This window comes from Bufo bufo, chromosome 3, assembly GCF_905171765.1.
Source record: "Bufo bufo chromosome 3, aBufBuf1.1, whole genome shotgun sequence".
NCBI lineage: Eukaryota > Metazoa > Chordata > Amphibia > Anura > Bufonidae > Bufo > Bufo bufo.
In genome coordinates, this window is record NC_053391.1 from 201,209,014 (window position 1) to 201,230,969 (window position 21,956).

The following is a 21,956-nucleotide window of genomic DNA, read 5'->3' on the forward strand; positions in this document are numbered from 1 at the left end:
CAAACCTGCACCAAAATCTGCAATGAAATCTGCTTGTATTACACAATCCTCTGTCAAAATCCATGGCATTATTGCAACAGCTAGGACCTGATGAGGATTTGAATCTGCAGCAATTATAAACTACGAATAATACTAATTGTGTATGTATGTATGTATGTATGTGTATATATATATATATATATATATACACACACATACATACATACATACATACATACATATACACACATATACATACACATACACACACATACACACACAGGACTGATCTTTGCTTAAGATCCAGTAATTGCTATGCAATCTGGCTATCCGTATGGGATGCAATTAATACAGTCAGCTAAACAATGGTTATCCAGGCAGATTGCAGTTGTCAGGAGCCTGGATTGCCTGCCAGTCCTGATTAACATCTTAACAGTTCTGATCAGAGGATGACTGAAATGTCTGGCTGTTTGGAAGCCCCAATAATTTTCCAGACCTGACCTGCAATTTGTCAACTCTGGCATTCGACCTTTTGACAAAGTCCTGAATGGCTGGCCCCCAAAAAACATAAGATAGGTTAATTAATGTGCAGCCTCACGTAATGGATCTGGTTTGCAGATGACATTAAACATACTGCTATCTTACTCATGCACCACTATATCGGTATGTGTATACACCGCATATATTGTATACACGACAATGAGCAGCATAGTGCAGCTATGGTTCAGGTGCTGTGCCAGCCTCCAGGTCCTGATCCTAGGTCAAAAGAAATATAGTTCAAATTCTGAAGAACTCCCCAAATCCAGTTAAATAAAGGGATGGTTGTTTACCCCATACAACCTTCCAGTCCTCTTATGCATCATGCACACAACTGTCATTTCCATCCTAGTATTATACACACATTTTTTGTGGATAGCACACTGACCCATTCATTTTCATGGGGCCATATTGCGGACAAGAATAGTCCTTTCTATTGATGGGAGTGAGAAAAATGTGGAGCGGACACAAAAGGTCTTCGCATTTTGCGGACTGAAATACGAACATGAGGACTTTTCTCAAGCCTTAATATAAGTGATTGATCTAGTTAGTGGTCATAATCTGGGACTGACCGTCTTCTCAGTACGAGTCCTATCACTCATAGGACTGCTCCGCTCAGAAGGAGCACAGGTTAATAAATGGCACGCTCTATATAGTTATAGATAGATCCTGTCAAAGCCTTCAATGCAGAGGTGGACAAACCCTACTACTGCTGAGTTATAGAGGACACAAATGAATCTGGCAGAACCCATTACAGTTTTGATTAAACTAATCTTTGAGCTCTGACTTTTTTCGGTATTTAAGCAAACAGGGCCGAGAATATTGCCGATGTGCTATGGTGCGTTCAGACCCATCAGTTCTAGTATCCAGCTTTAAATGACCCGATGACTTCTTTACTGATCGCTCCCGCCCTCACTTCCTGCCCACACCACCACATCCTTCTTATCATTTAAGGAGTTTACAATCTGTGACCATCTGTAAGTAAGAGCTCAACATGCACCCCTACCCTGACAGCTATAGCCAACTTAAAAGGGTTTTCCAGGATTTTTATTTTTTTACTGATTATCTATCTTCTGGTACCTGATTGGTGGGGGTCTGACACCCGAGACCCCCGTCGATCAGCTGTTTTTAAAAGGCACCGGTACTCCTGTGAGCGCTGCAGCCTTCTCACAGTTTACCAAGCATAGCTCTGTACATTGTATAGCGGCTCTGTTTCGTATCGCACTCAGCCCCATTCACTTGAATGGGGCTGAACTGCTCCTAGGCCACGTGACAGAAGAAAGTGTCATCACTGGGCCTAGGAAAAGCTGGAGAAGGCCACTGCACTTACAGGAGTGCCTCTGCCTTCTCAAACAGCTGATCCACGGGGTCCCAGGTGTCAGACCCCCACGATCAGATACGGATGACCAATACTGAGGATAGGTCATTGGTAAGAAAAACCCCTTTAAAGGATTCTGTTAGGCCTCTTTTACACGAATGAGGGCTCATGCACATGACAGTTGTTGTTTTGCGGTCCGTTTTTCACAGATCCATTGTTCCGTATCTGAGGTTTTTTTCCTCTGATTTAAGTCCTCTTCCGTTCCGTTATTGCACAAAACTATAAAACAAAACATGCAATGCAACAGCTCTCTGCAAACCAAATAAAGTACAACAATGCATAATAATTGCAAGTGCTATACTTATAAATTAGAGATGCTTGGCAAATAATTTTGTACAAAATATTTGAGCCCGTCTGCCGCACGTCAAGGCGATCTCTGTAAGACGGGTTCCTAACACTAAATTCTACCTGTTATGTGCCATGACGGCTACCATATAATTCAGCGAGTGTAGGTTCCACATGCATGCTGGGCCTGCTTTAATTTCTATCATCTTTGGTGCCAAAATGGCCTCCATTATATCCAAGGAATGCAGGTACCAACATGCATGCCAGGCCCACTCCACACCACTCCTGGTGCCAAATGGCCACCAAAGAATGCAATGAGAGTCCACCTCTATACCTCTCCTGGTGCGAAATGGCTTCTAGTGAATGAGGGAGAGAAGGCCAAGCTATATACTTACACTAATTAAAAATCAGCCTATGGGGCTATCCATATGGTTTCCGTATTTGATCAGTTTTTTGCGGATCGTATACAGAAACAGTAACTTATTAATCACCAAACACATGAGTAATATGGGCTGGGCATAGCATTTCTACAGTATGGATCCACAAAAAACGGATGACATACGGATGTGTTCCGTGTGCGTTCCATATTTTTTGCGGACCCACTGACTTGAATGGGGCCCTCGGACCGTGATTTACAGACAATAATAGGACATGCACTACTTTTTTGTGGAACGGCCATGCGGACAAACAAACTGAATACACACGGAGTAACTTCTGTATTTTCTACAGCCCAATTGAAGTGAATGGTTCCACATACGGGCCGCAAAAAAAATGGAACGGAAGCGGAAAGAAAATATGTTCGTGTGCATGAGCCCTGATACGGATTGACTCCAGATGCGTTCAGGGTGCATTCAGTGAAACTCGCACCATTTTGCACCAAGTTTTGTCTGTGATTGCGTTCAGTTTTTTCCGCGTTTTGAAGAGTTTTTCACGCACGTGAAAAAACGGTTTACAAACATCTCTTAGCAACCATCAGTGAAAAATGCATTGCATCCGCATGCAATGAGTTTTTCACTGAATCCCCATTCACTTCTATGGGGCCAGGGCTGCGTGAAAAACGCAGAATATAGAACATGCTGCATTTTGCACGCAACGCAGAACTGATGTGTGAAGAACTACGCTCATTTACAGTACACAGACCCATTGAAATGAATGGGTCAGGATTCAGTGAGGGTGCTATGCGTTCACGTCATGCATTGCACCTGCATGGAAAACTCGCTCATGTGAAAGGGGCCTAATTGATGGCCTATCCTTTGGACAGACCATCAATATGAGATGGTTAAGGGTCTGGCACTACGCACCACCGCTGATTAGTTGTCCTACAGTAGCTGGTTAGCGTAAGACTTGAAATGGGAGCAGCGCTGTGGTAACCAGCTCCATCCACTACACCGGGAATAGAGTTGTAGTTCTGGCGCGAGGCTACTGCAGAAGAGATGATTGGCGGGGGTGGCTGGAGACAGACCCTTCCTGGACCGGATACTGAAGATCTATCCTAAGGATAGGCCATCAATATCAAAATCCTGGAAACACCTTGAAAGGAAATGTGTCATCAGATAATGACCTATTGTTTAAAATCACGTTTTCATGTTTAACATTTTTAAATAATTTTTGGTGATGTTATTTTTAATTTTCCATGTCAATATCTGTATTTAAACAAAAAAGATGAAATCCTGCAGATTTCACACAGGCCACTAAGCCTAAGGCTAGTTTCACACTAGCATTTACCATCTCCAGCAGGCGGCAGCCTGGCGGAGAGGTCTGCCTTCGCCATTGCCGGACGCTACCAGGCACCTTCTGGTCCCATTCACTATAATGGGGGCCGGCGGATATCCAGCAGCAACCCGGCAAACAGGATAAGAATTGGCAGGACGAAAACTGCGGCACGTAGCGGTTTTGGTTCCGCCAAGTTGCAGTCGGATCTCTGCTGGTCCCTATTATAGTGAATGCGGCCAGATGTATTCCAGCAGCGCCGGACAGTCTGCCGGATCTGAAAAACACAGATGTGAAACAGGTCTGTACAGATCAATTTTCTGCAGTTACCTGCTTATCTATACACAGAGGTAATATCATTATAGGCAGGATTAGAATGATTCACAGTAGGCGATTGCCAGAGCTTATCTAGTCTTTCCTTGTACAGTGTCCTCTGCACAGATCATGCCTAGAAGACTCTACCATAGAAGACAATGAGGTCCCCTCCTGACCATTGTGTCTAGGGACACCGCCCCCAAAATCATGTTCAGGAAATAAGCTGCATTTACATGAGCCAATAATCGTCCAGATTATTGGGAACGATCGTTCCTGTGAATGATCGTTCCCGCGAATCTGCCCATGTAAATGTGCTGCTGATCATCTGATGAACGAGCAAATCGCTCATTCATCTGGTGATCTTGTTGCTTGTGCAGGCACCACCGATCATGGCTTCTGGGCAGCAGATCGTGTGGTCTAAACAGCAACCTGTTGCTCAGAAGCCATGATTCTGTATGAGGACGACGGATTGCTATAGCAATCCCTCATCCGCATATAGTGAAGGGGATCACTGCATGAAAATGTGCAGCCGACTGTCAGAAAGGAACGCTTCCGCCCAACAATCGGCTGCAGAATCATCCCATGTAAATCCACCTATAGAATAAAAAAAAAAAAAAAAAAAAAAAAAAAAAAAATCAGAAAATAAAAACAGAAGGGGGTCATTTGTCAAAATGGTGTAAAGTAGAATTGGCTTAGGTGGCAATAGCAACCAATCAGATTCCACCTTCCATTTTTCACAGCTCCTTTGGAAAATGAAAGCTGGAATCTGATTGCACAAGATTGTTTTCTTTAAAGGGTTTCTATCACTTGGTATGACATAATTAGCTGTCAGACACTAGCGATCTGCTAGTGTCTGCTCTGGCCAACCATCCTACTATAATCACTTGTGGAGCAGCGGTTTTGCTAAAAAACTAACTTTTATAAATATGCTAATGATCCTCTAGGTGCTATGTGGGCGTCATTAGCACCTAGAGGCTCCGTCTACCTTTATACACAGCCGCCGCCCAGCGCGTCCCTCCAGCCCGCCCATGTCCTCTTCAGTGTGACGCAGCGGACGAGTTCTCGCGCATGCGCCGTGCGCGGCTGTATTCGGCGCATTTGAGATCTCAGCTCGGAGCGGTCAGACATTCAATGCGCATGCGCGGCTGTATTCGGCGCATGCGCATTGAATGTCTGACCGCTCCGAGCTGAGATCTCAAATGCGCCGAATACAGCCGCGCACGGCGCATGCGCGAGAACTCGTCCGCTGCGTCACACTGAGGAGGACATGGGCGGGCTGGAGGGACGCGCTGGGCGGCGGCTGTGTATGAAGGTAGACGGAGCCTCTAGGTGCTAATGACGCCCACATAGCACCTAGAGGATCATTAGCATATTTATAAAAGTTAGTTTTTTTGCAAAACCGCTGCTCCACAAGTGATTATAGTAGGATGGTTGGCCAGAGCAGACACTAGCAGATCGCTAGTGTCTGACAGCTAATTATGTCATACGAAGTGATAGAAACCCTTTAACACACCAGTTTCTATGGTGGAACTTTCAGTGCTGATTTTGACAAATTTCCGCTAAAACATCTGAATGTGTTAGATATGGATTTGTCGTGGATTTGCCACAGATTTCACCCTATGGATTGTGAAGGGTGAAATCCTTAGTGGAAATTCGTAGCAAAAATTGAAAAACTGTGGATTTAAAATAGCAACACAGGCCAATATACATTGAATTTTTTTTTTTCTCAGCATTTGGATAAGATCTCTTAAAATCTTTCACTTTACTGCTACTTTAACATCCGCAGCATTTTAGTCCCATGTGGACGTACCCTAGGAGCATGATTTTTGAAAAGTGTATTTTTTTTTTGAAAAGTGTATTTTTTTAAAGTCGAAAACTCACCAAGAAGTTATACATGTTCATCTTTTTTCTGCTTAAAGGGAAAGTCACCTGGATTTTGGGTACAGAGCTGAGGACATGGGCTGCTAGATCGCCGCTATCCGCAATATCCAGTCCCCATAGCTCTGTGTGCTTTTATTGTGTCAAAAAAAAACAAAAAAAAAAAAACGATGTAAATAAGGCAAGTAAGAAGCCCAAGGAGCTGTTACTAACGTTTCCGGAGCCCAGCCACGCCCACTGTGAAGGAGCCCAGCACCGCCCCACATGCTCCAAATCTCCTCCTTGCTCCCCGACATCAGAAATCTAGAGTGCCGTAATCTCGCGATGCGTGAGCTAGCGCATGCGCAGTTCGTTCCCTGAGGCTGATGCCAGCACAGGGAAGGAACACTATGCCGACACTGCGCATGTGCTAGCTCGCGCATCGCCAGATAACTGCGCTCTAGCTTTGTGACGTCGGGGAGCAAGGAGGAGATTCGGAGCAAGCGGGGCGGTGCTGGGCTCCTTCACACTGGGCGTGGCTGGGCTCAGAGTCAGAGAACGCTGGACTCCTCTCTCAAGCATGGAGGAGACAGGACTCATCTAAGGTTCATTTACATATCTATAAAATCGTTTTTTTTACACAATAAAAGCACACAGAGCTATGGGGACTGGGTATTGCGGATGTGCTAGCGGCGATCTAGCAGCCCATGTCCTCAGCTCTATACACAAAATCCCGGTGACAGGTCCCCTTTAAGAACTATAGTGTCGATTTTTATTTAAAAAAAATAAATTGGGAGACTCAAGTCAAGTGGTTTTTGACTATTTAAATGGAGTTGTCACGACCGCTATCCCAGCAGCAGTCGTGTCGCACCAGACGGAGGGGAAGGGGGACCCTTATCTACGGATGGGAAATAGAATGGCCACCCCTGACTAACCCTAAGCTGGCACCTGTCTGCCCTGATACCCTAGACGGGGTGTGAACCTGTGCGGCGAGCAGGATGCCTAAACCCTCAGTCGCCTTAACAAGACTGGACTGGGGAAAGGCCGATGGGAGCGCTAGTCACCATCACTCACGTCTAGGAAAACAACAGGGGAAGACAGCAACAAACAAACAGCAGAGATAGACTTATCCAGTCACGAGCAGAGAAGGCAATCCCAAACACGATAGTCCACGCCGGACAAGAGCTCCACAGCAACACCATCAAACGATCTCCTTCCAAGGTCAGAGTAGCACTGGAAGTAAGGACTATATCTGGCAATGACTGCAAGTGAAACTGAAACTAATATAGTAGCTGGGAGTGGCAGACAGGACTCACCTGAGAAGGATGCCTACAAACTCCCAGTCAGGACAAAAAGGTTCACAAGGCAAAACCCAAATGACATACCCTGAACCACGGAGCAAACTCACAAGCTATCGCGAGTAGCAAGTCACTGCGACCTTCTCCTCCCAGACCTGTCTGGATCAGTCACAGTCGTGACAGGAGTATAAATTTGCATAAAAGTAGATGAGATTTTTAAAAAGCTGTGAAGAAAGGGATGCAAATGAGCTCATAACAAGCTCTGCCTCTAATGCCACCAGATGTAAGGCAGCTATCCTATAAGTCAATGTTCGACCCTTTAAATAGGCCTTGACTTCTAGGATAGCAGCCCTACGTCTGGTGGCATTAGAGGCAGAGCTTGTTAGGAGCTCATTTGCATCCCCTTCTTCACAGAATTCCAGAGGACCATGTATGGCCTATAAGTCTCCTCACACTGATTAAAGTGCTCTCCCCAAGGAGAGATGGTAACCCCCAAATAAAAAGCTGTGGAAACGGCCCACAATAGAATCCACACATAACTTGACATACCATGTGGAATTTAGATCTTTAGCATGTGAATTCATGCTGAGAATTTCCACCGCAGAATTCACCCTTTAAAAAAGGCTAAAGGTGAAATCCGAAGCAAAATACACATAAAACTCATGCAGATTTTTGCCTCAGATTTGTTACAGAGTTTCTGCAACGCCATGAATCCTGAAGCTTCCTTCATACACACTTTTTTGTGATAGTTTCAGGCTGGTATAAATTTTTTTTAAAAAGCCACAAATTGAATGTGTTTTATTATAACTTTAAAACTGATATTTTTTGACTTGTCAGCTGAGCAGCCACTATTCTGTGCTTAACTTTGGTTTTGATAGAGTTAGGTAATGTCTTCTTCCTCATTCCAGTCGAAAATAAAGCTTTACAGGAAACCGACAGGATTCCAAGTATGTGCTCAACACGCCCTAGATTTCAACTGCAAAACACTGAATAATGGTGTTCAAAAAGTAGAGATTTCTTCCAAATCAAAATACAAACCAGACACATTAAAAGGAGTTACCTGATCCTGTGAACAACCCCCGAAATGCCCGGGTCCCTCATACAGAACATACTTACCTGGTCCCCGATGCCTGTGTCTCTCCGAACCCCTGTCCATATGTCCTACATTTATTATTTCTCTATGAGCTAGAATAGACTGCTGCTCTTTAAGAATTCAGGTGTCCAATGTCCATATATTACATGGACTGCCAATTGTATGAATGGATGCAAATTTAAAATTACATTTCTAGCCTCTGATGTTTGTCAGGTCCCAAGCCTCTTAGCTGATTCAAGTTACTCCTATCTAAAAGGGCTGGTCTCTAATAGCACAAACACGTACACTGCCTTGAAAAAGTATTCATACCCCTTGAACTTTTCCACATTTTTTAATGTTACACGCACAAACTTAAATATATTTTATTGGGATTTAGTGCTCTTCTTGCCTGGACTGTCAGCTTAGGTGGATGGCCATGTCTTGGTAGGTTTGCAGTTGTGCTATACTCCTTCCATTTTTGGATGTTTGATTGAACAGTGAGATATTCAGAGCTTTTTTTTTTTTTTTTTTTTTATCTAAGCCTGCTTTACACTTCACAACTTTATCCCTGACCTGTGTGGTGTGTTCCTTGGTTTTCAAGATGCTGTTTGGTCACTAATGTTCACTAACAAACCTCCGAGGCTGTCACAGAGCAGCTGTAGTTATACTGAAAATAAATTACACAGAGGTGGACTTTATTTACTAATTAGGTGACTTCAGATGGTAATTGGTCACACTGGATTTTACTTAGGAGTATTAGAGTACAGGGGGATGGATACATATGCATGCCACACTTCTCTGATTTTTATGTATAATTTTCTAAAACCATGTATCATTTTATTTTCACAGTACACATACTTGCTACTTTGTGTTGGTCTAGCACATAAAATCCCAATAAAATGCATTTAAATTTGTGGCTATTAGGCTACTTTCACATTAGCATTTTTTTGCGGATCTGTCAAAACGCTTCTGTTACAATAATACAACCGCATGCATCCATCATGAACGGATCCGGTTGTATTATGTCTTATACAGCCATGACGGATCAGTCATGAACACCACTGAAAGTCAATGGGGGACGGATCCGTTTTCTATTGCGTCAGAGAAAACTGATCCGTACCCATTGACTTACATTGTGTGTCAGGATGGATCCGTCTTGCTCCGCACCATATCGCGTACAAATAATGAATAAATGGATTGTAAGCACACATATGAATTGGCCCCTTGACTATAATAGGTCAGTGTGATCCAAATGAGCCCTAAATGTGTGCCAAATTGTGATAAATCTGGCAGATTTTTAAAGTGTTTAGTCTAAACCTTAGAAAGTATAAGTAGAAAAAAAAAAAAAAACGAACCCCCCCCCCCCCCCCCCCCCCGCAGATCTTATACTGATGACCTATCCTGAGGATAAGTCATATATATCTTTTTCTGAATAACCCCTTTAAACAACAGATCTTGGACTTTTTCCCTACACTTCTCCCTTGGTCAATAGTGAGGCATTCACTACAAATAGTGACTTAGGCCTCTTTCACGTGTCAGTTTTTAGGTCAGCGATTGTCAGCCAAAACCAGGAGTGGAACCTACACAGAGATAAGGTATAAAAGGAAAGATTGCTCCTGTTCTGCGTTTTTGACCGGTCCTTGGTTTTGGCTCACAATCACTGAAGGAAAACACCAACGTGTGAATGAGGCCTTATGGCTCTTTTCTTTGATAAAATACAATATGTTGATTTTAGCATTCAACAGGAATGTAGTAAAGACTGAATGTACTACACAATGCTTTGTATAATCTTTATCAAGGAGACCATCAGGGCAAACCATGACAAGTTTCCATAGTAACCTTCTGACAGGCTCCACTAGAGCGTGAAAGACCCAAGTCTACCATCTGCATGACTGTTACATTGGAGTCATCGCTCGCTGTAAAACCCCGTATCAGCAATGAGGGGAAAGTCTTGCTCTTCGTGGATGCTCATGGATTTACGGTCCACAATTCTAACTTTTAAACTATTGATTGCATTTTGGCAGCTTTCCATTCCCATTTTGTCAACTTTTTTTTTTTATTATCATCATGGTAAGCAGTGTTCACAGAAGATATCAATAGTGAGCATAGTTTCAGCATGCATTTTACATAATGAGGTTATCCAGCTTTTAGGTCAATAGCAGTACCTGTAGAAAAAAAAAAAAAGAAAAAAAACTCAACTGTTCCTGACCGCTCCGTTCGGTGGTCTTCCAGTCCCAGTCCTATAAACTTTCAGATGGACAAAGTCACATGCTGATTGGGGACACTTCACCACTGAGGCCAGCCATTGGCTGTAGAAGCACATGTGACCCTGTCCGTCTGGATGTTTACAGGACAGGGACCAGAAAAGAGTGATGGGGAGCAGGGGAGTAGGAATTTTTGTTTCCAACATGCTGCTATTTAATGTTAAAATAGGCTAAAAAGCTGGAAACCCCCTTTAAAAGGTGCCCACCTTCACCTACACCCTAAAAGGGTTGTCTGACACTTCTTAAAATGATCAGGGAAGCAGACCGTGTTTGACAAAAAAAAACGTCCCGTCTAAATGCCTCTCCTTTCCATTTCATTTCCGCCAACCTCTGGCCTCTGTTTTTAAACGCAATTTGCTCCCCATATAATAAAAAAATTGTTGGACATCTGCTTTGTTTCAGTGTCCGTTCAGTTTTTTTTTTTGCGGATAGGATGCGGACCCATTCATTTCAATGGGTCCGCATCAGTATGTCTATTCCGTAGCCCCGCAAAAAAATAAAAACATTGTTAAAATGGATCCGCAAAAAAACAAAAAAAAAAAAACATGGCATCCGTTTTTTGCGGATTCACAATTTTCGGACCGCAAAACACATACGGTCTGTTCATTTAGCCAACAGCTATTCTTCCCATAGCTTGATTCTGCCAAGCATGTATGGGCCCTCAAGGAAGGGAGGGGAATACGCTGCAGCCAGACACTTCTCCCATGAGAGCAAAAGACCAGGCATGCTGAAATCCAACATGTTCAGTTCTTCTCCCCACAAAAAATAAAAAAATAAAAAAAAATCTGCAGCGCACACTCAGACACATAAGTAAACTGTTGGTCCCCACGGAAATTGGTGGGTTTATGTGTATCAACGTCGTGCACCAAAGAACAACTACTGCGTCTCAGTGCAAGAGACAATGACAATATCTACTGTGCAGCACCTACCTGAAACAGCCGAGAACAGGACAGAGCTAGAACAACATGGCTGTGCTACAAAAACATTGCCACACCTCCCCACAGGTCACGTGTGGTATTACAACTCCGTTCCTTCGATTGAGCGGATTCATGTTGCAAGTATCTAATTTATCCTGCTGTATAGAGTTACTAATCAAAGCCAAACTAGGTATTGTATGGACCGATGGCAAGAATAGCCAAGTTCAAGAAAACTCCCAGACATGGTAGAAGACTACAATGGTTTATTGTGTGTAAATCTAGGACATACTGAGAAGCTACACACACGTCAGGTTTTATTTTTCCCTCCCTAATCAGGAAGGCCATTCTGTTTTGTACACAAAGATGAATCATTTCCAGCAAAGTAACTGTCAAATTGTTTCACGGAGGGCCAACCGGAATATCTACTCCAAGTGTGCGCTTCCTGAATGTGGGCGATTCAGGGGAATTCCATATTCCTATCCCTCGCATCCTGCCTCATACAAAGCAAGGGCCCCACAATGCTTCATGACTTACAAACCTCCAGAGGGCGAGGTGAAGGGAAGTAAAACGGCAGAACAGTCCTACAATTTTCTGAAATTCGAAAAACCATACAAAAATTCAAGCAATAGCCACCCAGTTATATACAGTTTTTCTGCCCGTTTTAAGCAATTTCTGAATTTTTACACATTTTTAAATAAACCTCCACATGTTGTCTATTTGTCATTATGAAGGGACGCATTTTCTAGTGAAATGTTTTTCACTTTGGTTCATTTTTTCAGGGTCCATGGTGTTTGTTTTTGTTTTTTTTTAAATACTATATCTCTATAGGGAAAAAAAAAAAAGCACCTAGCAAAAATGTGTGGCAAAAATGTGAGAACCAAATATCGCCACATAAAACTAAACACTTATGGGACATGAAAAAAAACAAAACACAAGTTTTTTCCAAGAGCAAAAATAAAATACGCCAAACCAGATTTGTGCTGAAAGTTTCTTGCAACCGTTTGCCAACGAGTCAATTTCAAATTTCAAAAAGACAAAAAGGCAAAATCCCGAACATGCACGGGCATATACTGTAGGAAGAACTGGAGAGGAGACTAATTCCTCTGTTCAGGTTTGCATTCTTGGAGGTATTCAGATGCCAGCGCTATAGGACGCTGCAAACATGCCACAAAACAAAGCGTTTACACGCATCAGCTTGCTCAAGAAATTAAGAATGAATGCTTTGTATGCAAGAGAATGCAGGTCAGATAATGTACGAACACTATTTGGGTCACCTGGTGAAGTAAAGGTGTGTTCCTCTATTCTTTAAAGAGTGCTGCTCTCCTATAGGAGGATCCTGATCAGTCTTACAAATGCCATCAGTTGCCATGCGTTTTGCCGGATCCGGCAGGCAGGCAGGCAGTTCCGGCGACGGAACTGCTGCCGGACCACTCTGCCGCAAGTGTGAAAGTAGCCTTAACTAAAAAGCAAATGAAAATAATCAATTTTTAATGGCTGAAAAAGGGCCATGAAATACAGACAGTAGGGGAGATTTATCAAAACTGGTGTAAAGGAAAAATGGTCCATAGCAACCAATCAGATTCCACCTTTCATTATCAAAAGGAAAAGGTGGAATCTGATTGGTTCCTACGATTACACCAGTTTTGATAAATCTCCCCCACTGTCCGTTTTTCATGGTAATTTTTTTACCACTGTTCTGTCAATGTAGCCTAAAATCTTTATTTGTGAGTATGTCCTACAAGTCCATAAAAGTCATTGAGGTTTATAGAAAATAAAAATAAAAAAGCCACACCAAATACGCAAATTACTAATTCTCAAAAATACTAGATAAAAACCTTACTTTTACTAGCAAGTCATTGAGCTGTCCCCCGTCTATTAAAAGATATTGATTAATAAAAAAATTTAAAGGAGTTACCCAACCAGTGTTGTAAATACAGTATGATACAATGGTGGTACAATGCTTTAGAGAGCCACTGACTGCGTGGCATTCGGGGCATCCCAGAGCTGGGTGACAACGCATATGGTCACCATTATAGTTAGCACAGGGGTTGTTACCCAGGTTCTCCAGGATTCAGGATATAAAATGTACAACAATATGCTCCGTGGGGTTAATTGTACACTGCTTTACAGAAAATAACCATGTTAACAATGGACCGGTTGAACCAGTCTGGACACTCAATGAAACCACCCAACCTTCTGAATAAGCGCCATGATGAACTATGCAGGATGCTGTGTCACCTGCCTACCAGATTTTGAAATAGAAATTAAAGGGAGTTTGTCACCTATTTTTTTCTAATATAACAGTAATGACTATCAGGACATTGGATAGGCATTAACATACCTGTATGTAATTTGTGTGTTACCGCAATCTTCAGAAAAAGCAATTTAATCCCTTATTCACACGTTTCCATCAGTCATTTTGAGCCAAAACCAGGTGCGGCTCCGAACACAGAAAAGGAGCGGATCTTTCCCTTCTACCTCATGTCTGTGGAGGCTCCAATCCTGGTTCTGGCTCACAATCACTGATGGAAATCACAGACGTGTGAATGAGACTTTATTCCTTTGCACAGGTGGCCTCCAAATGCTTCCTCCTCCTCCATCAGGCGATGAGACTCCATATCAAGCGTAAGCGCCATGTGCTGCACTTTTGGCGCCTGCGCATTACATTCCCTACTCTGGAGGATTGCCTCAGGGATCTGCTTGTGAAGGGGAGGGGGGGGGGGGGGGGGCAGTTTTGGGCACTTTGAACAGGAATGACCTAACTTGACACTTGCGAGAAGTTTTCCAAAGGAATAAAACGGCTTTTTCTGAAGACTGCATTAACACACAAATTACATGCAGGTAGGTTAAAGGGGTTGTCCGAGCTTTTAATATGGATGGCCTATACTCAGAATAGGTCATCAATATCAGATCAGCGGGGGTCCGACACCCGAAACCCTCGATCAGCTATAAGAGGATGAGGCATAGTGTGCATGTGCCATCTCTCTTCTAGCCGCTACTTTCCCATAGACAGCAGCAGTGAGCAGGAAGAGAGAATGGAGATGGCACATGCGCCGATCAGCAGGTGTAGAGGAAGGGTTGAGACATATGCATAAATATGCATGCAAACACGTGCATGCATGTATAATATATACACACATACATAGATAGGCACATTATAGGAGGATGTGTGCAGATGTGCCCAACATCTGCGCACATCTGTCCTTAAGATTCATTGTGGCCCCTGTGGGGAATACATGTGCCCCCTTATAAATTAGAGTCCCCTTATAGTCCATAGGTCCCATGTGATATCCCCTGATTCACCTGAAACCAGAGGTATCAGTGTGAATGTGCCAAGCATTCACACTGATGCCATCTGGTTAATTGCATCAGAATGACCAGATAAGAGTCCAGTCATCCTGCATGCTTCAAAGAACTCCGATTCAATAGCGCTGCTGGAGATAATTATGCATGATAGAAGGAAGGGAGAAACCTCCCCTCCTTCTATTATGTGCATTCCGGCAGCGCGATTACTATCGCACTGCCCGGAATGCAAAGTGTTACAGGCGGGAGATCAAAGGCTTCTCCCGCCTGTCAGGAAGTGGCGCGGCCCTGACGCGCTCGTGCAGGGATGCACGGGCTGGCGCAGTGACGTCATCTCACTGCGCCGCCCCACGTGTCCCTGATGGTGGCGCGCGCCCACGCGTCACAGTGTGGGCGGTGCGGCAGTGCGGGCCACCGGACATAAATATCCGGCGGCCCCTGCACTAGGGAGGGAAGAGCCGAGCCGTCCCCCCTGGAGGAGGGTGAGCCAGCAGCCTGCCGCGAGAATTATCCCCTGCAAAACGAGCATAAGGTGCGGGAATCAACCCCTGGACGACGAGCTGTTAACCCCTGGAGGGCTGAGTATCCACTATCCCACTAACGCTTTCCATTAACCCCATCCCACCATTACTCCCTGCTCCTATACACCCCTATCCCTGCTGTCCTGCATACAATACCCCACCATTAACCCCTACAATATATATCCCTATCCCTGCCACCTGAACCCCTGCTATAAACCCCTATCCCTGCCACCTGTACCCCTGCTCTGTACCCCTACCCTTCAGTAACCCCTGGACCACCAATCCCCTACCCTAACCCTGTAGGAGCATCCCTGCTCCCTATTCTGTGTTAACCCCTGCAACCCTGTGTCTGTGGCCTGCATTTACCCTTGCAGCGCCACCGTTAACCCTTCGTTCATAGGGATAGTTTGTAGTCCAGGTTGGGTGGGCTGCTAACGAATGTATGTAAGTGTATTGTATAGATAGTTTGTAGGTGGAACTTGGGATTGAATAGTGTATTTAGTGCTGTATTTATGGTACTGTATTGTGTGTATTGTGTACTGTGGGTGATAATAAATATCTTGTATTATTTGTATTATACCTACTGTGTAACGTGTGGTTATTAGCGGTAGCTAGCTCAGTTAGGCGCTTGCAGCTAGTTTAGTGATTAGCGTAAGGCAAAGTGAAAGTATTATTCTTTACTTAAAGGGAGTCTGTCACCACATTTGAGCATATTAGACTGATCAAATAGCGTTATATGTGCCACCCAGAACTTAAAAACGGTACCTTTGTTGTATCTAATGGAGTTTTCTTTTAGCCAAAAATGAACTTTTAAGATTCTGTAAATGCGCCCTCTCAAGTGCCCAGGGCGGCGACTCAATGGTCCGAGCCCCAGGCAGCACCTCCTCAACGGCTCATAACCCCGCCCTCCGTGTGCCTCTGCCCGCCCGTTTACTCTCCTCCTCTCTCCTTTTCCACTGCGCTACGAATTTGACCGCGCAGCCGCAGTGGAAAAGGAGAGAGGAGGAGAGTAAACGGGCGGGCAGAGGCGCTATTTGATCAGACTAATATGCTCAAATGTGGTGACAGACTCCCTTTAAGGTATAAATAGGCGGAGTCCTCACTAGACGACGACTCCTATTTATGATTAATTATAGATATTTGCATAAATATTGGTAATTAATATTCCCCCTTTACAGCAGGTATGCAGAGTGTCAGACCCCCGCCAGTATGATACTGGTGACCTATCCTGAGGATAGGTCATCGATATTAAAAGCCTGGACAACCCCTTTAACAATGCTTATCCAACGTTCTGTTAGTTATATTGGAATAAAATGGGTAATGGACTCCCTTTAAGGCGCACACAAAGTTCAGACACGGCTTTAATGTGTATGTCTAGTGAATAAATTCCACAAATAGTTATAAAGTAGAATACAAACTGAACATGAACCGAAAAATAATTATTAAAAGATAAGTGAACATGCTTTGTTATTCAGGTGGCATTATAGCAGTGGTGGAACTGGAGTTTAGGCTAGCCAACAAAGTAATTCAGGACATGGATTCATAGCACGTACTTAAAACATTTAAAGGTTTGGATTTACATAACTGGAGCGTTGCCAAACCAAAGTAGGCATTTACCAACCACAGTGAATGAGGCCCACATCTCTTCCCTTTCAGAAGCATGTAATTGTCCAACTACGTTTCAAAGTAAACCCGATTTATTTTAACCACTCTGTGCAGATTTAGGATGTTTAAATTTGAGATTACAACTGAAGGGTACAGAAGTAAGGAGGAGGCTGAACGTTCCATGTGAAGATGCAAGGAACAGACATAGAAAGCTAAAAATCCCAGTAAAACACTACAGCTGCCCGGCATCTGGCAGGTACATTTCATAATCCTTCCACTGCAAACTGAGGCAAAAAAGAACATTCTTGATCAACATAAGTAGAACATTAGGCAGAAAATTACAGCTTTGATAATTAGCGCCTTTCATTTTCTTCCCATACAGATTTTTTTTTCTAAATTAAAGGGCAGATTTGTACCTATGAAACTTGTTGACCTGCTACGTGTGCACTTGGGACCTGAAGGCATCTGTGTTGGTCCCATGTTCATATGTGCCTGCATTGCTGAGAAAAATAAAGATTTATTTAATGCAAATGAGCCTCTAGGAGCAACAGGGGCGTTGCCGTTACACCTAGAGGCTCAGCTGTCCATGCAACTGCTATGCCCTTTAGCACTTTGACAGGGCCAGGCAGGCATTATGTTTTCACAGCACGGCCCTGTAAATCAAAGTGGAAATGCCGCAGCCGTTGCAGAGAGAGCAGAGTTTCTAAGTGTAACAGCAACGCCCCTGTTGCTCCTAGTGGCTCATTTGCATATATTAAAACCTCATGTTTCTCAGTAATGCAGGCACATATGAACATGGGACCAACACAGATACCTTCAGCTGCCAAGTGCACATTTAACAGGTTAGCCAGTGTCATAGGTACAAATCTGCTGACCGATTCCTTTTAAATGGGGAAAAGCTGCAATATCAGGCATATTTCATGGACAAGAGTGGCACTATTTTTGGGGAGAAAAAAACAAAATCTTCTGCCCATTCTTACATGATAGTAACAGATAACTGATAGGAAAGCTCATTTGGGACCTGGCTAGCCAGCAGTAACATCCAGACTTAGTAATTGACAAAACATTGAGATCTGGCATTTTTGGCTATTTGATAGGACTCATGCACACAACTATATCCATTCTGCGGTCTGCAAAATACGGATACCGGCTGCGTGCATGCCACAATTTTCTGTCCACCTTCACTAGAACTGCCTATTCTTGTCCACAACAGGTTCTATAATTTGCAGAACAGCCACACGTATGACATCCATGTGCTGCTAGCATTTTTTATGGAGCCATAGAAATGAATGAGTTTGTGTGCGATTGGCAAAAAAACGTGGCTCAGATGCAGACCAAAACTACGGCCATAAATCTGTAGGGCCACAGGAGGCCATTCCTCCAACCACTAAGCTACACACCTTTTGTCACCACCTATGAAAAAAAAACAAAAAAAACCACACACAAATGGTAGTCACCATCATTTGAATTGGTTCTGCGCCAGTTTTGTGACATAAAAGCATTGATAACTCCGCCCCCACGTGTTTCATTTTCCAGGAAACAGACAAAAATGCTGAGCTAAATACAGAAAAGATTAATGATACCATATTACAACGTGACTTAGCGCTGCACCAGGACAGAAAGAACCGCCTTGAATGGTCTTGGAAAGGCTTGTTGGTTGTTATGGAAACTTTGGCTCTTAAAATTGTGAGTCACCTTCAGGATTTGACTAACAGCAGATGACTGCAGTCATATAGGGAAAAAAATAAAATAAAAATCAAGCATTTATTTTATTTTTGTTTATATCTTTAGGGAGTTCTGACCAGATTGCAGAAGCACAAAGCCTTAGGCGCTCAATGTACTGCAGCACGGTGCTCCGAGGGGAGAAAACCATCATAACTGCGGCATGCAATGGAACATGAGGAAGAAACACTCTGTAATTTCAGACATTTTGAGGGACAATACAGGCCTATAGATTTCTTGTTTGGCTTATTACAGCTCTATACAAAACAGGTTTATATATCGCAAGTCATGCAGGTTTCTTTCCCTTTTTCTTTTCTATCCAGCCATTGTGCTCTGTAATATAAAAAAAAGGTGTGGGCAGGGTCCACTAGGAGTTTCCCTAACTCCGCTATTATCCTATGCTATGAACCTGCTTATCCCTGGTTTCACTAAAAAGTTACGTAGCAATTGTTATAGCAGTGGCTCTTTATAATAATGACGACTCGGCTATTACTTTTGACCTACGTTTTGAACCCGTTTACCCAAGAAGCTATCTAGCAATTTGTATAATAATAACGACCACTGATCTATGGGACAAGCAATATCTTGGCTTCTCTCTACTCTGGTGATAAATTTCTGGTGACAGACACCCTGTTGTCTTGGTATACAGTACAGACCAAAAGTTTGGACACACCTTCTCATTCAAAGAGTTTTCTTTATTTTCATGACTATGAAGGCATCAAAACTATGAATTAACACATGTGGAATTATATACATAACAAACAAGAGTGAAACAACTGAAAACATGTCATATTCTAGGTTCTTCAAAGTAGCCACCTTTTGCTTTGATTACTGCTTTGCACACTCTTGGCATTCTCTTGATGAGCTTCAAGAGGCAGTCCCCTGAAATGGTATTCACTTCACAGGTATGCCCTGTCAGGTTTAATAAGTGGGATTTCTTGCCTTATAAATGGGGTTGGGACCATCAGTTGCGTTGAGGAGAAGTCAGGTGGATACACAGCTTATAGTCCTACTGAATAGACTGTTAGAATTTGTATTATGGCAAGAAATAAATGTCGTCGTGTAGACCTAGCCTAATAGTCCTTGGGTGTTAAGAACAAGCCTGGAGACACAAGGAGCCCGTGCAGCTCCGTATGATAGAACTGTAGGTGCTCCATGTGCATTCATTTAATGGAATGTAAAATTCCCTTCCATGCTACAATTTTTTGCTTTTGCGTCAAATCAGAGACAGTAGTGCACCACAGAAGTACACATATTTTGACTCTCCAATCCACTGGAAAATTACATGGACCAATAACAGTCATGTGCAAAGTGATAATACATATAAAAGTAGAGTTCTTTCACATCAGCATTATTAGCTCCGACAGGCTGTCCCAGCAGAGAACGGCCTGAGCTTACTGGGTGCAGCATGGCTGGATGTTACCCACCAGCCCCATTGATAATGGGCTATTGCATAGATCCAGCCACTACCTGGCAAATATGCTGGGCTTCAGCCACACAAAAATAAAAACGTTACGCGCAGTCGTTTTTGTCTGGCCGAATCCCAGCATATTTGCCGTATATCGGCCAGATCCCATTATAGTCTATGAGGCTGGTGAGCATCGCAGTAAAATCTGGCTGTTCTGGATCTAGAGATCTGCCGGAGCTACTAACGTTAGTGTGAAACTCTCCCATTTTGCTATTGTATAATACTCCAAGGAGGAATTTGCTATCCTCCTTGATAAAATATTTTATTAGAACTCGGCTGGCAAATTGTGCCTATGACAAAAAGAGAAGATAAAAATTGAGAGTCTTCATTCATTGCTACCTTTTAATTGCTAACCGAATAGATAAGAGACTACATAGGGCTCTTCATCAGGCTTGGTATGAAAAAAAAAAAGATACCTCCAGACAAGCCTGGAGTTTTACAGTGAATATTAAATTAATTGCTTGCTTCGTGTAATCTATGCATGTTTCTGACAAAATATTTAATATCCTTATTCTATTAATGGACTCCGGTAAACAGTCTCCAATTAAAACCGTGGGTTTTGTAACGAAAAGTTGTGACCACCAGCCTCAGCAGCAGCATGCTAAACATGGTGTCATGTTCAAAACGTAACGTCATGTAACGTTCACAAGCCGAGAAGGGTCAACCACATGAGAACTACTGTATCAGTCAGTGAAGCCAGGCACAGTCACACGTCAATCACATGTTCTTTTGATGCCGCCATTTTATTTTTATATGGTTCACAATACTGCTAATCCCAAGTCCCATAGTATAGGGAGAAGTCAAGTTGAACTGTTCTTGACCCCCTGAAAAGAGGATTTCAAATTCTTTTGGAGGATTTTCAACTTTTTTTTTACATTCCAAAGGGTTTAAATAAAAAAAAGGCATAGGGTTATTTTGTTAAGCAAAGACAAAGCTTTCCAGTATCAATTCTTAACTCCTACATTTTTTATCTTTGTATTTTTTTGGGGGGTGGGGGTGGATACACAGCTTATATTCTGATTGTGTTTTTCTACAGCTAAGGTTTTCCATTTTGCAAAAGCAAGTTGCTTTTAAAGAGGCTGTCCCTTAAGTGTCTGACTATTGGCGGTCCAAGCGCTGAGACACCCACCAATCACGAGAATGGGGGTACCCCTTATAAATGGCATGTTAGCCGAGCTTTCACGGTGGGGAGTGGGAGAAACCCCCCACAATGTAAAAGGGATAAGGGGTAGCAGCTAGACCAGGCTGCCTAGAAAAGGGAGCTGGTCACCTCCTATAGCATCCCTAAATCTGGCCCTGTTCTCCTAACTGTATGAGCCGACCCTTACACTGGGTTCACACCTGAGCGTTCTGAAAGGAGCGCTCTGTATGCGCAATTGTACAGGCGTTTACAACCGCGCATACAGAGACAAGCGAACACACATTGTCGCGCGTTCCCGAAAGTCTATGTACGGGAACGCGCGACAAAACGCCCCAAAGAATCTCAAGTACTTGTTTGAGCGTCGGGCGTTTTACAGCGCGATCGTACGCGCTGTAAAACGCCCAGGTGAGAACCATTCCCATAGGGAAGCATTGGTTTCTCCTTGTTGTGCGTTTTACAGCGCGTAGGAACGCGCTGTAAAACGCTTAGGTGTGAACTGGGTGTCAAGGTAGGAGGGCCCATACACTGGAAAGCTCAGAACCCTGAAAATCCCTGAGATTAGGAGACAGGGACAAGAGACAAGT

General features: G+C 43.4%; 1 protein-coding gene across 2 annotated transcripts in view; it reads right to left on the reverse strand.

Annotated features, from left to right (window-relative positions):
• The window catches only part of RHOC (ras homolog family member C), a 71,478-nt gene that overhangs the window by 24,048 nt on the left and 25,474 nt on the right, over positions 1-21,956 (reverse strand). Inside the window, exon 1 of one of the 2 annotated variants that reach the window (XM_040423886.1) lies at positions 18,653-18,773. The exons of the other annotated variant lie outside the window; for it this stretch is intronic. The gene's annotated coding sequence lies outside the window, so the exon portion shown is untranslated. Of the gene's footprint in view, positions 1-18,652; positions 18,774-21,956 lie in introns of those variants that run through there. 2 annotated transcript variants of the gene reach the window in all.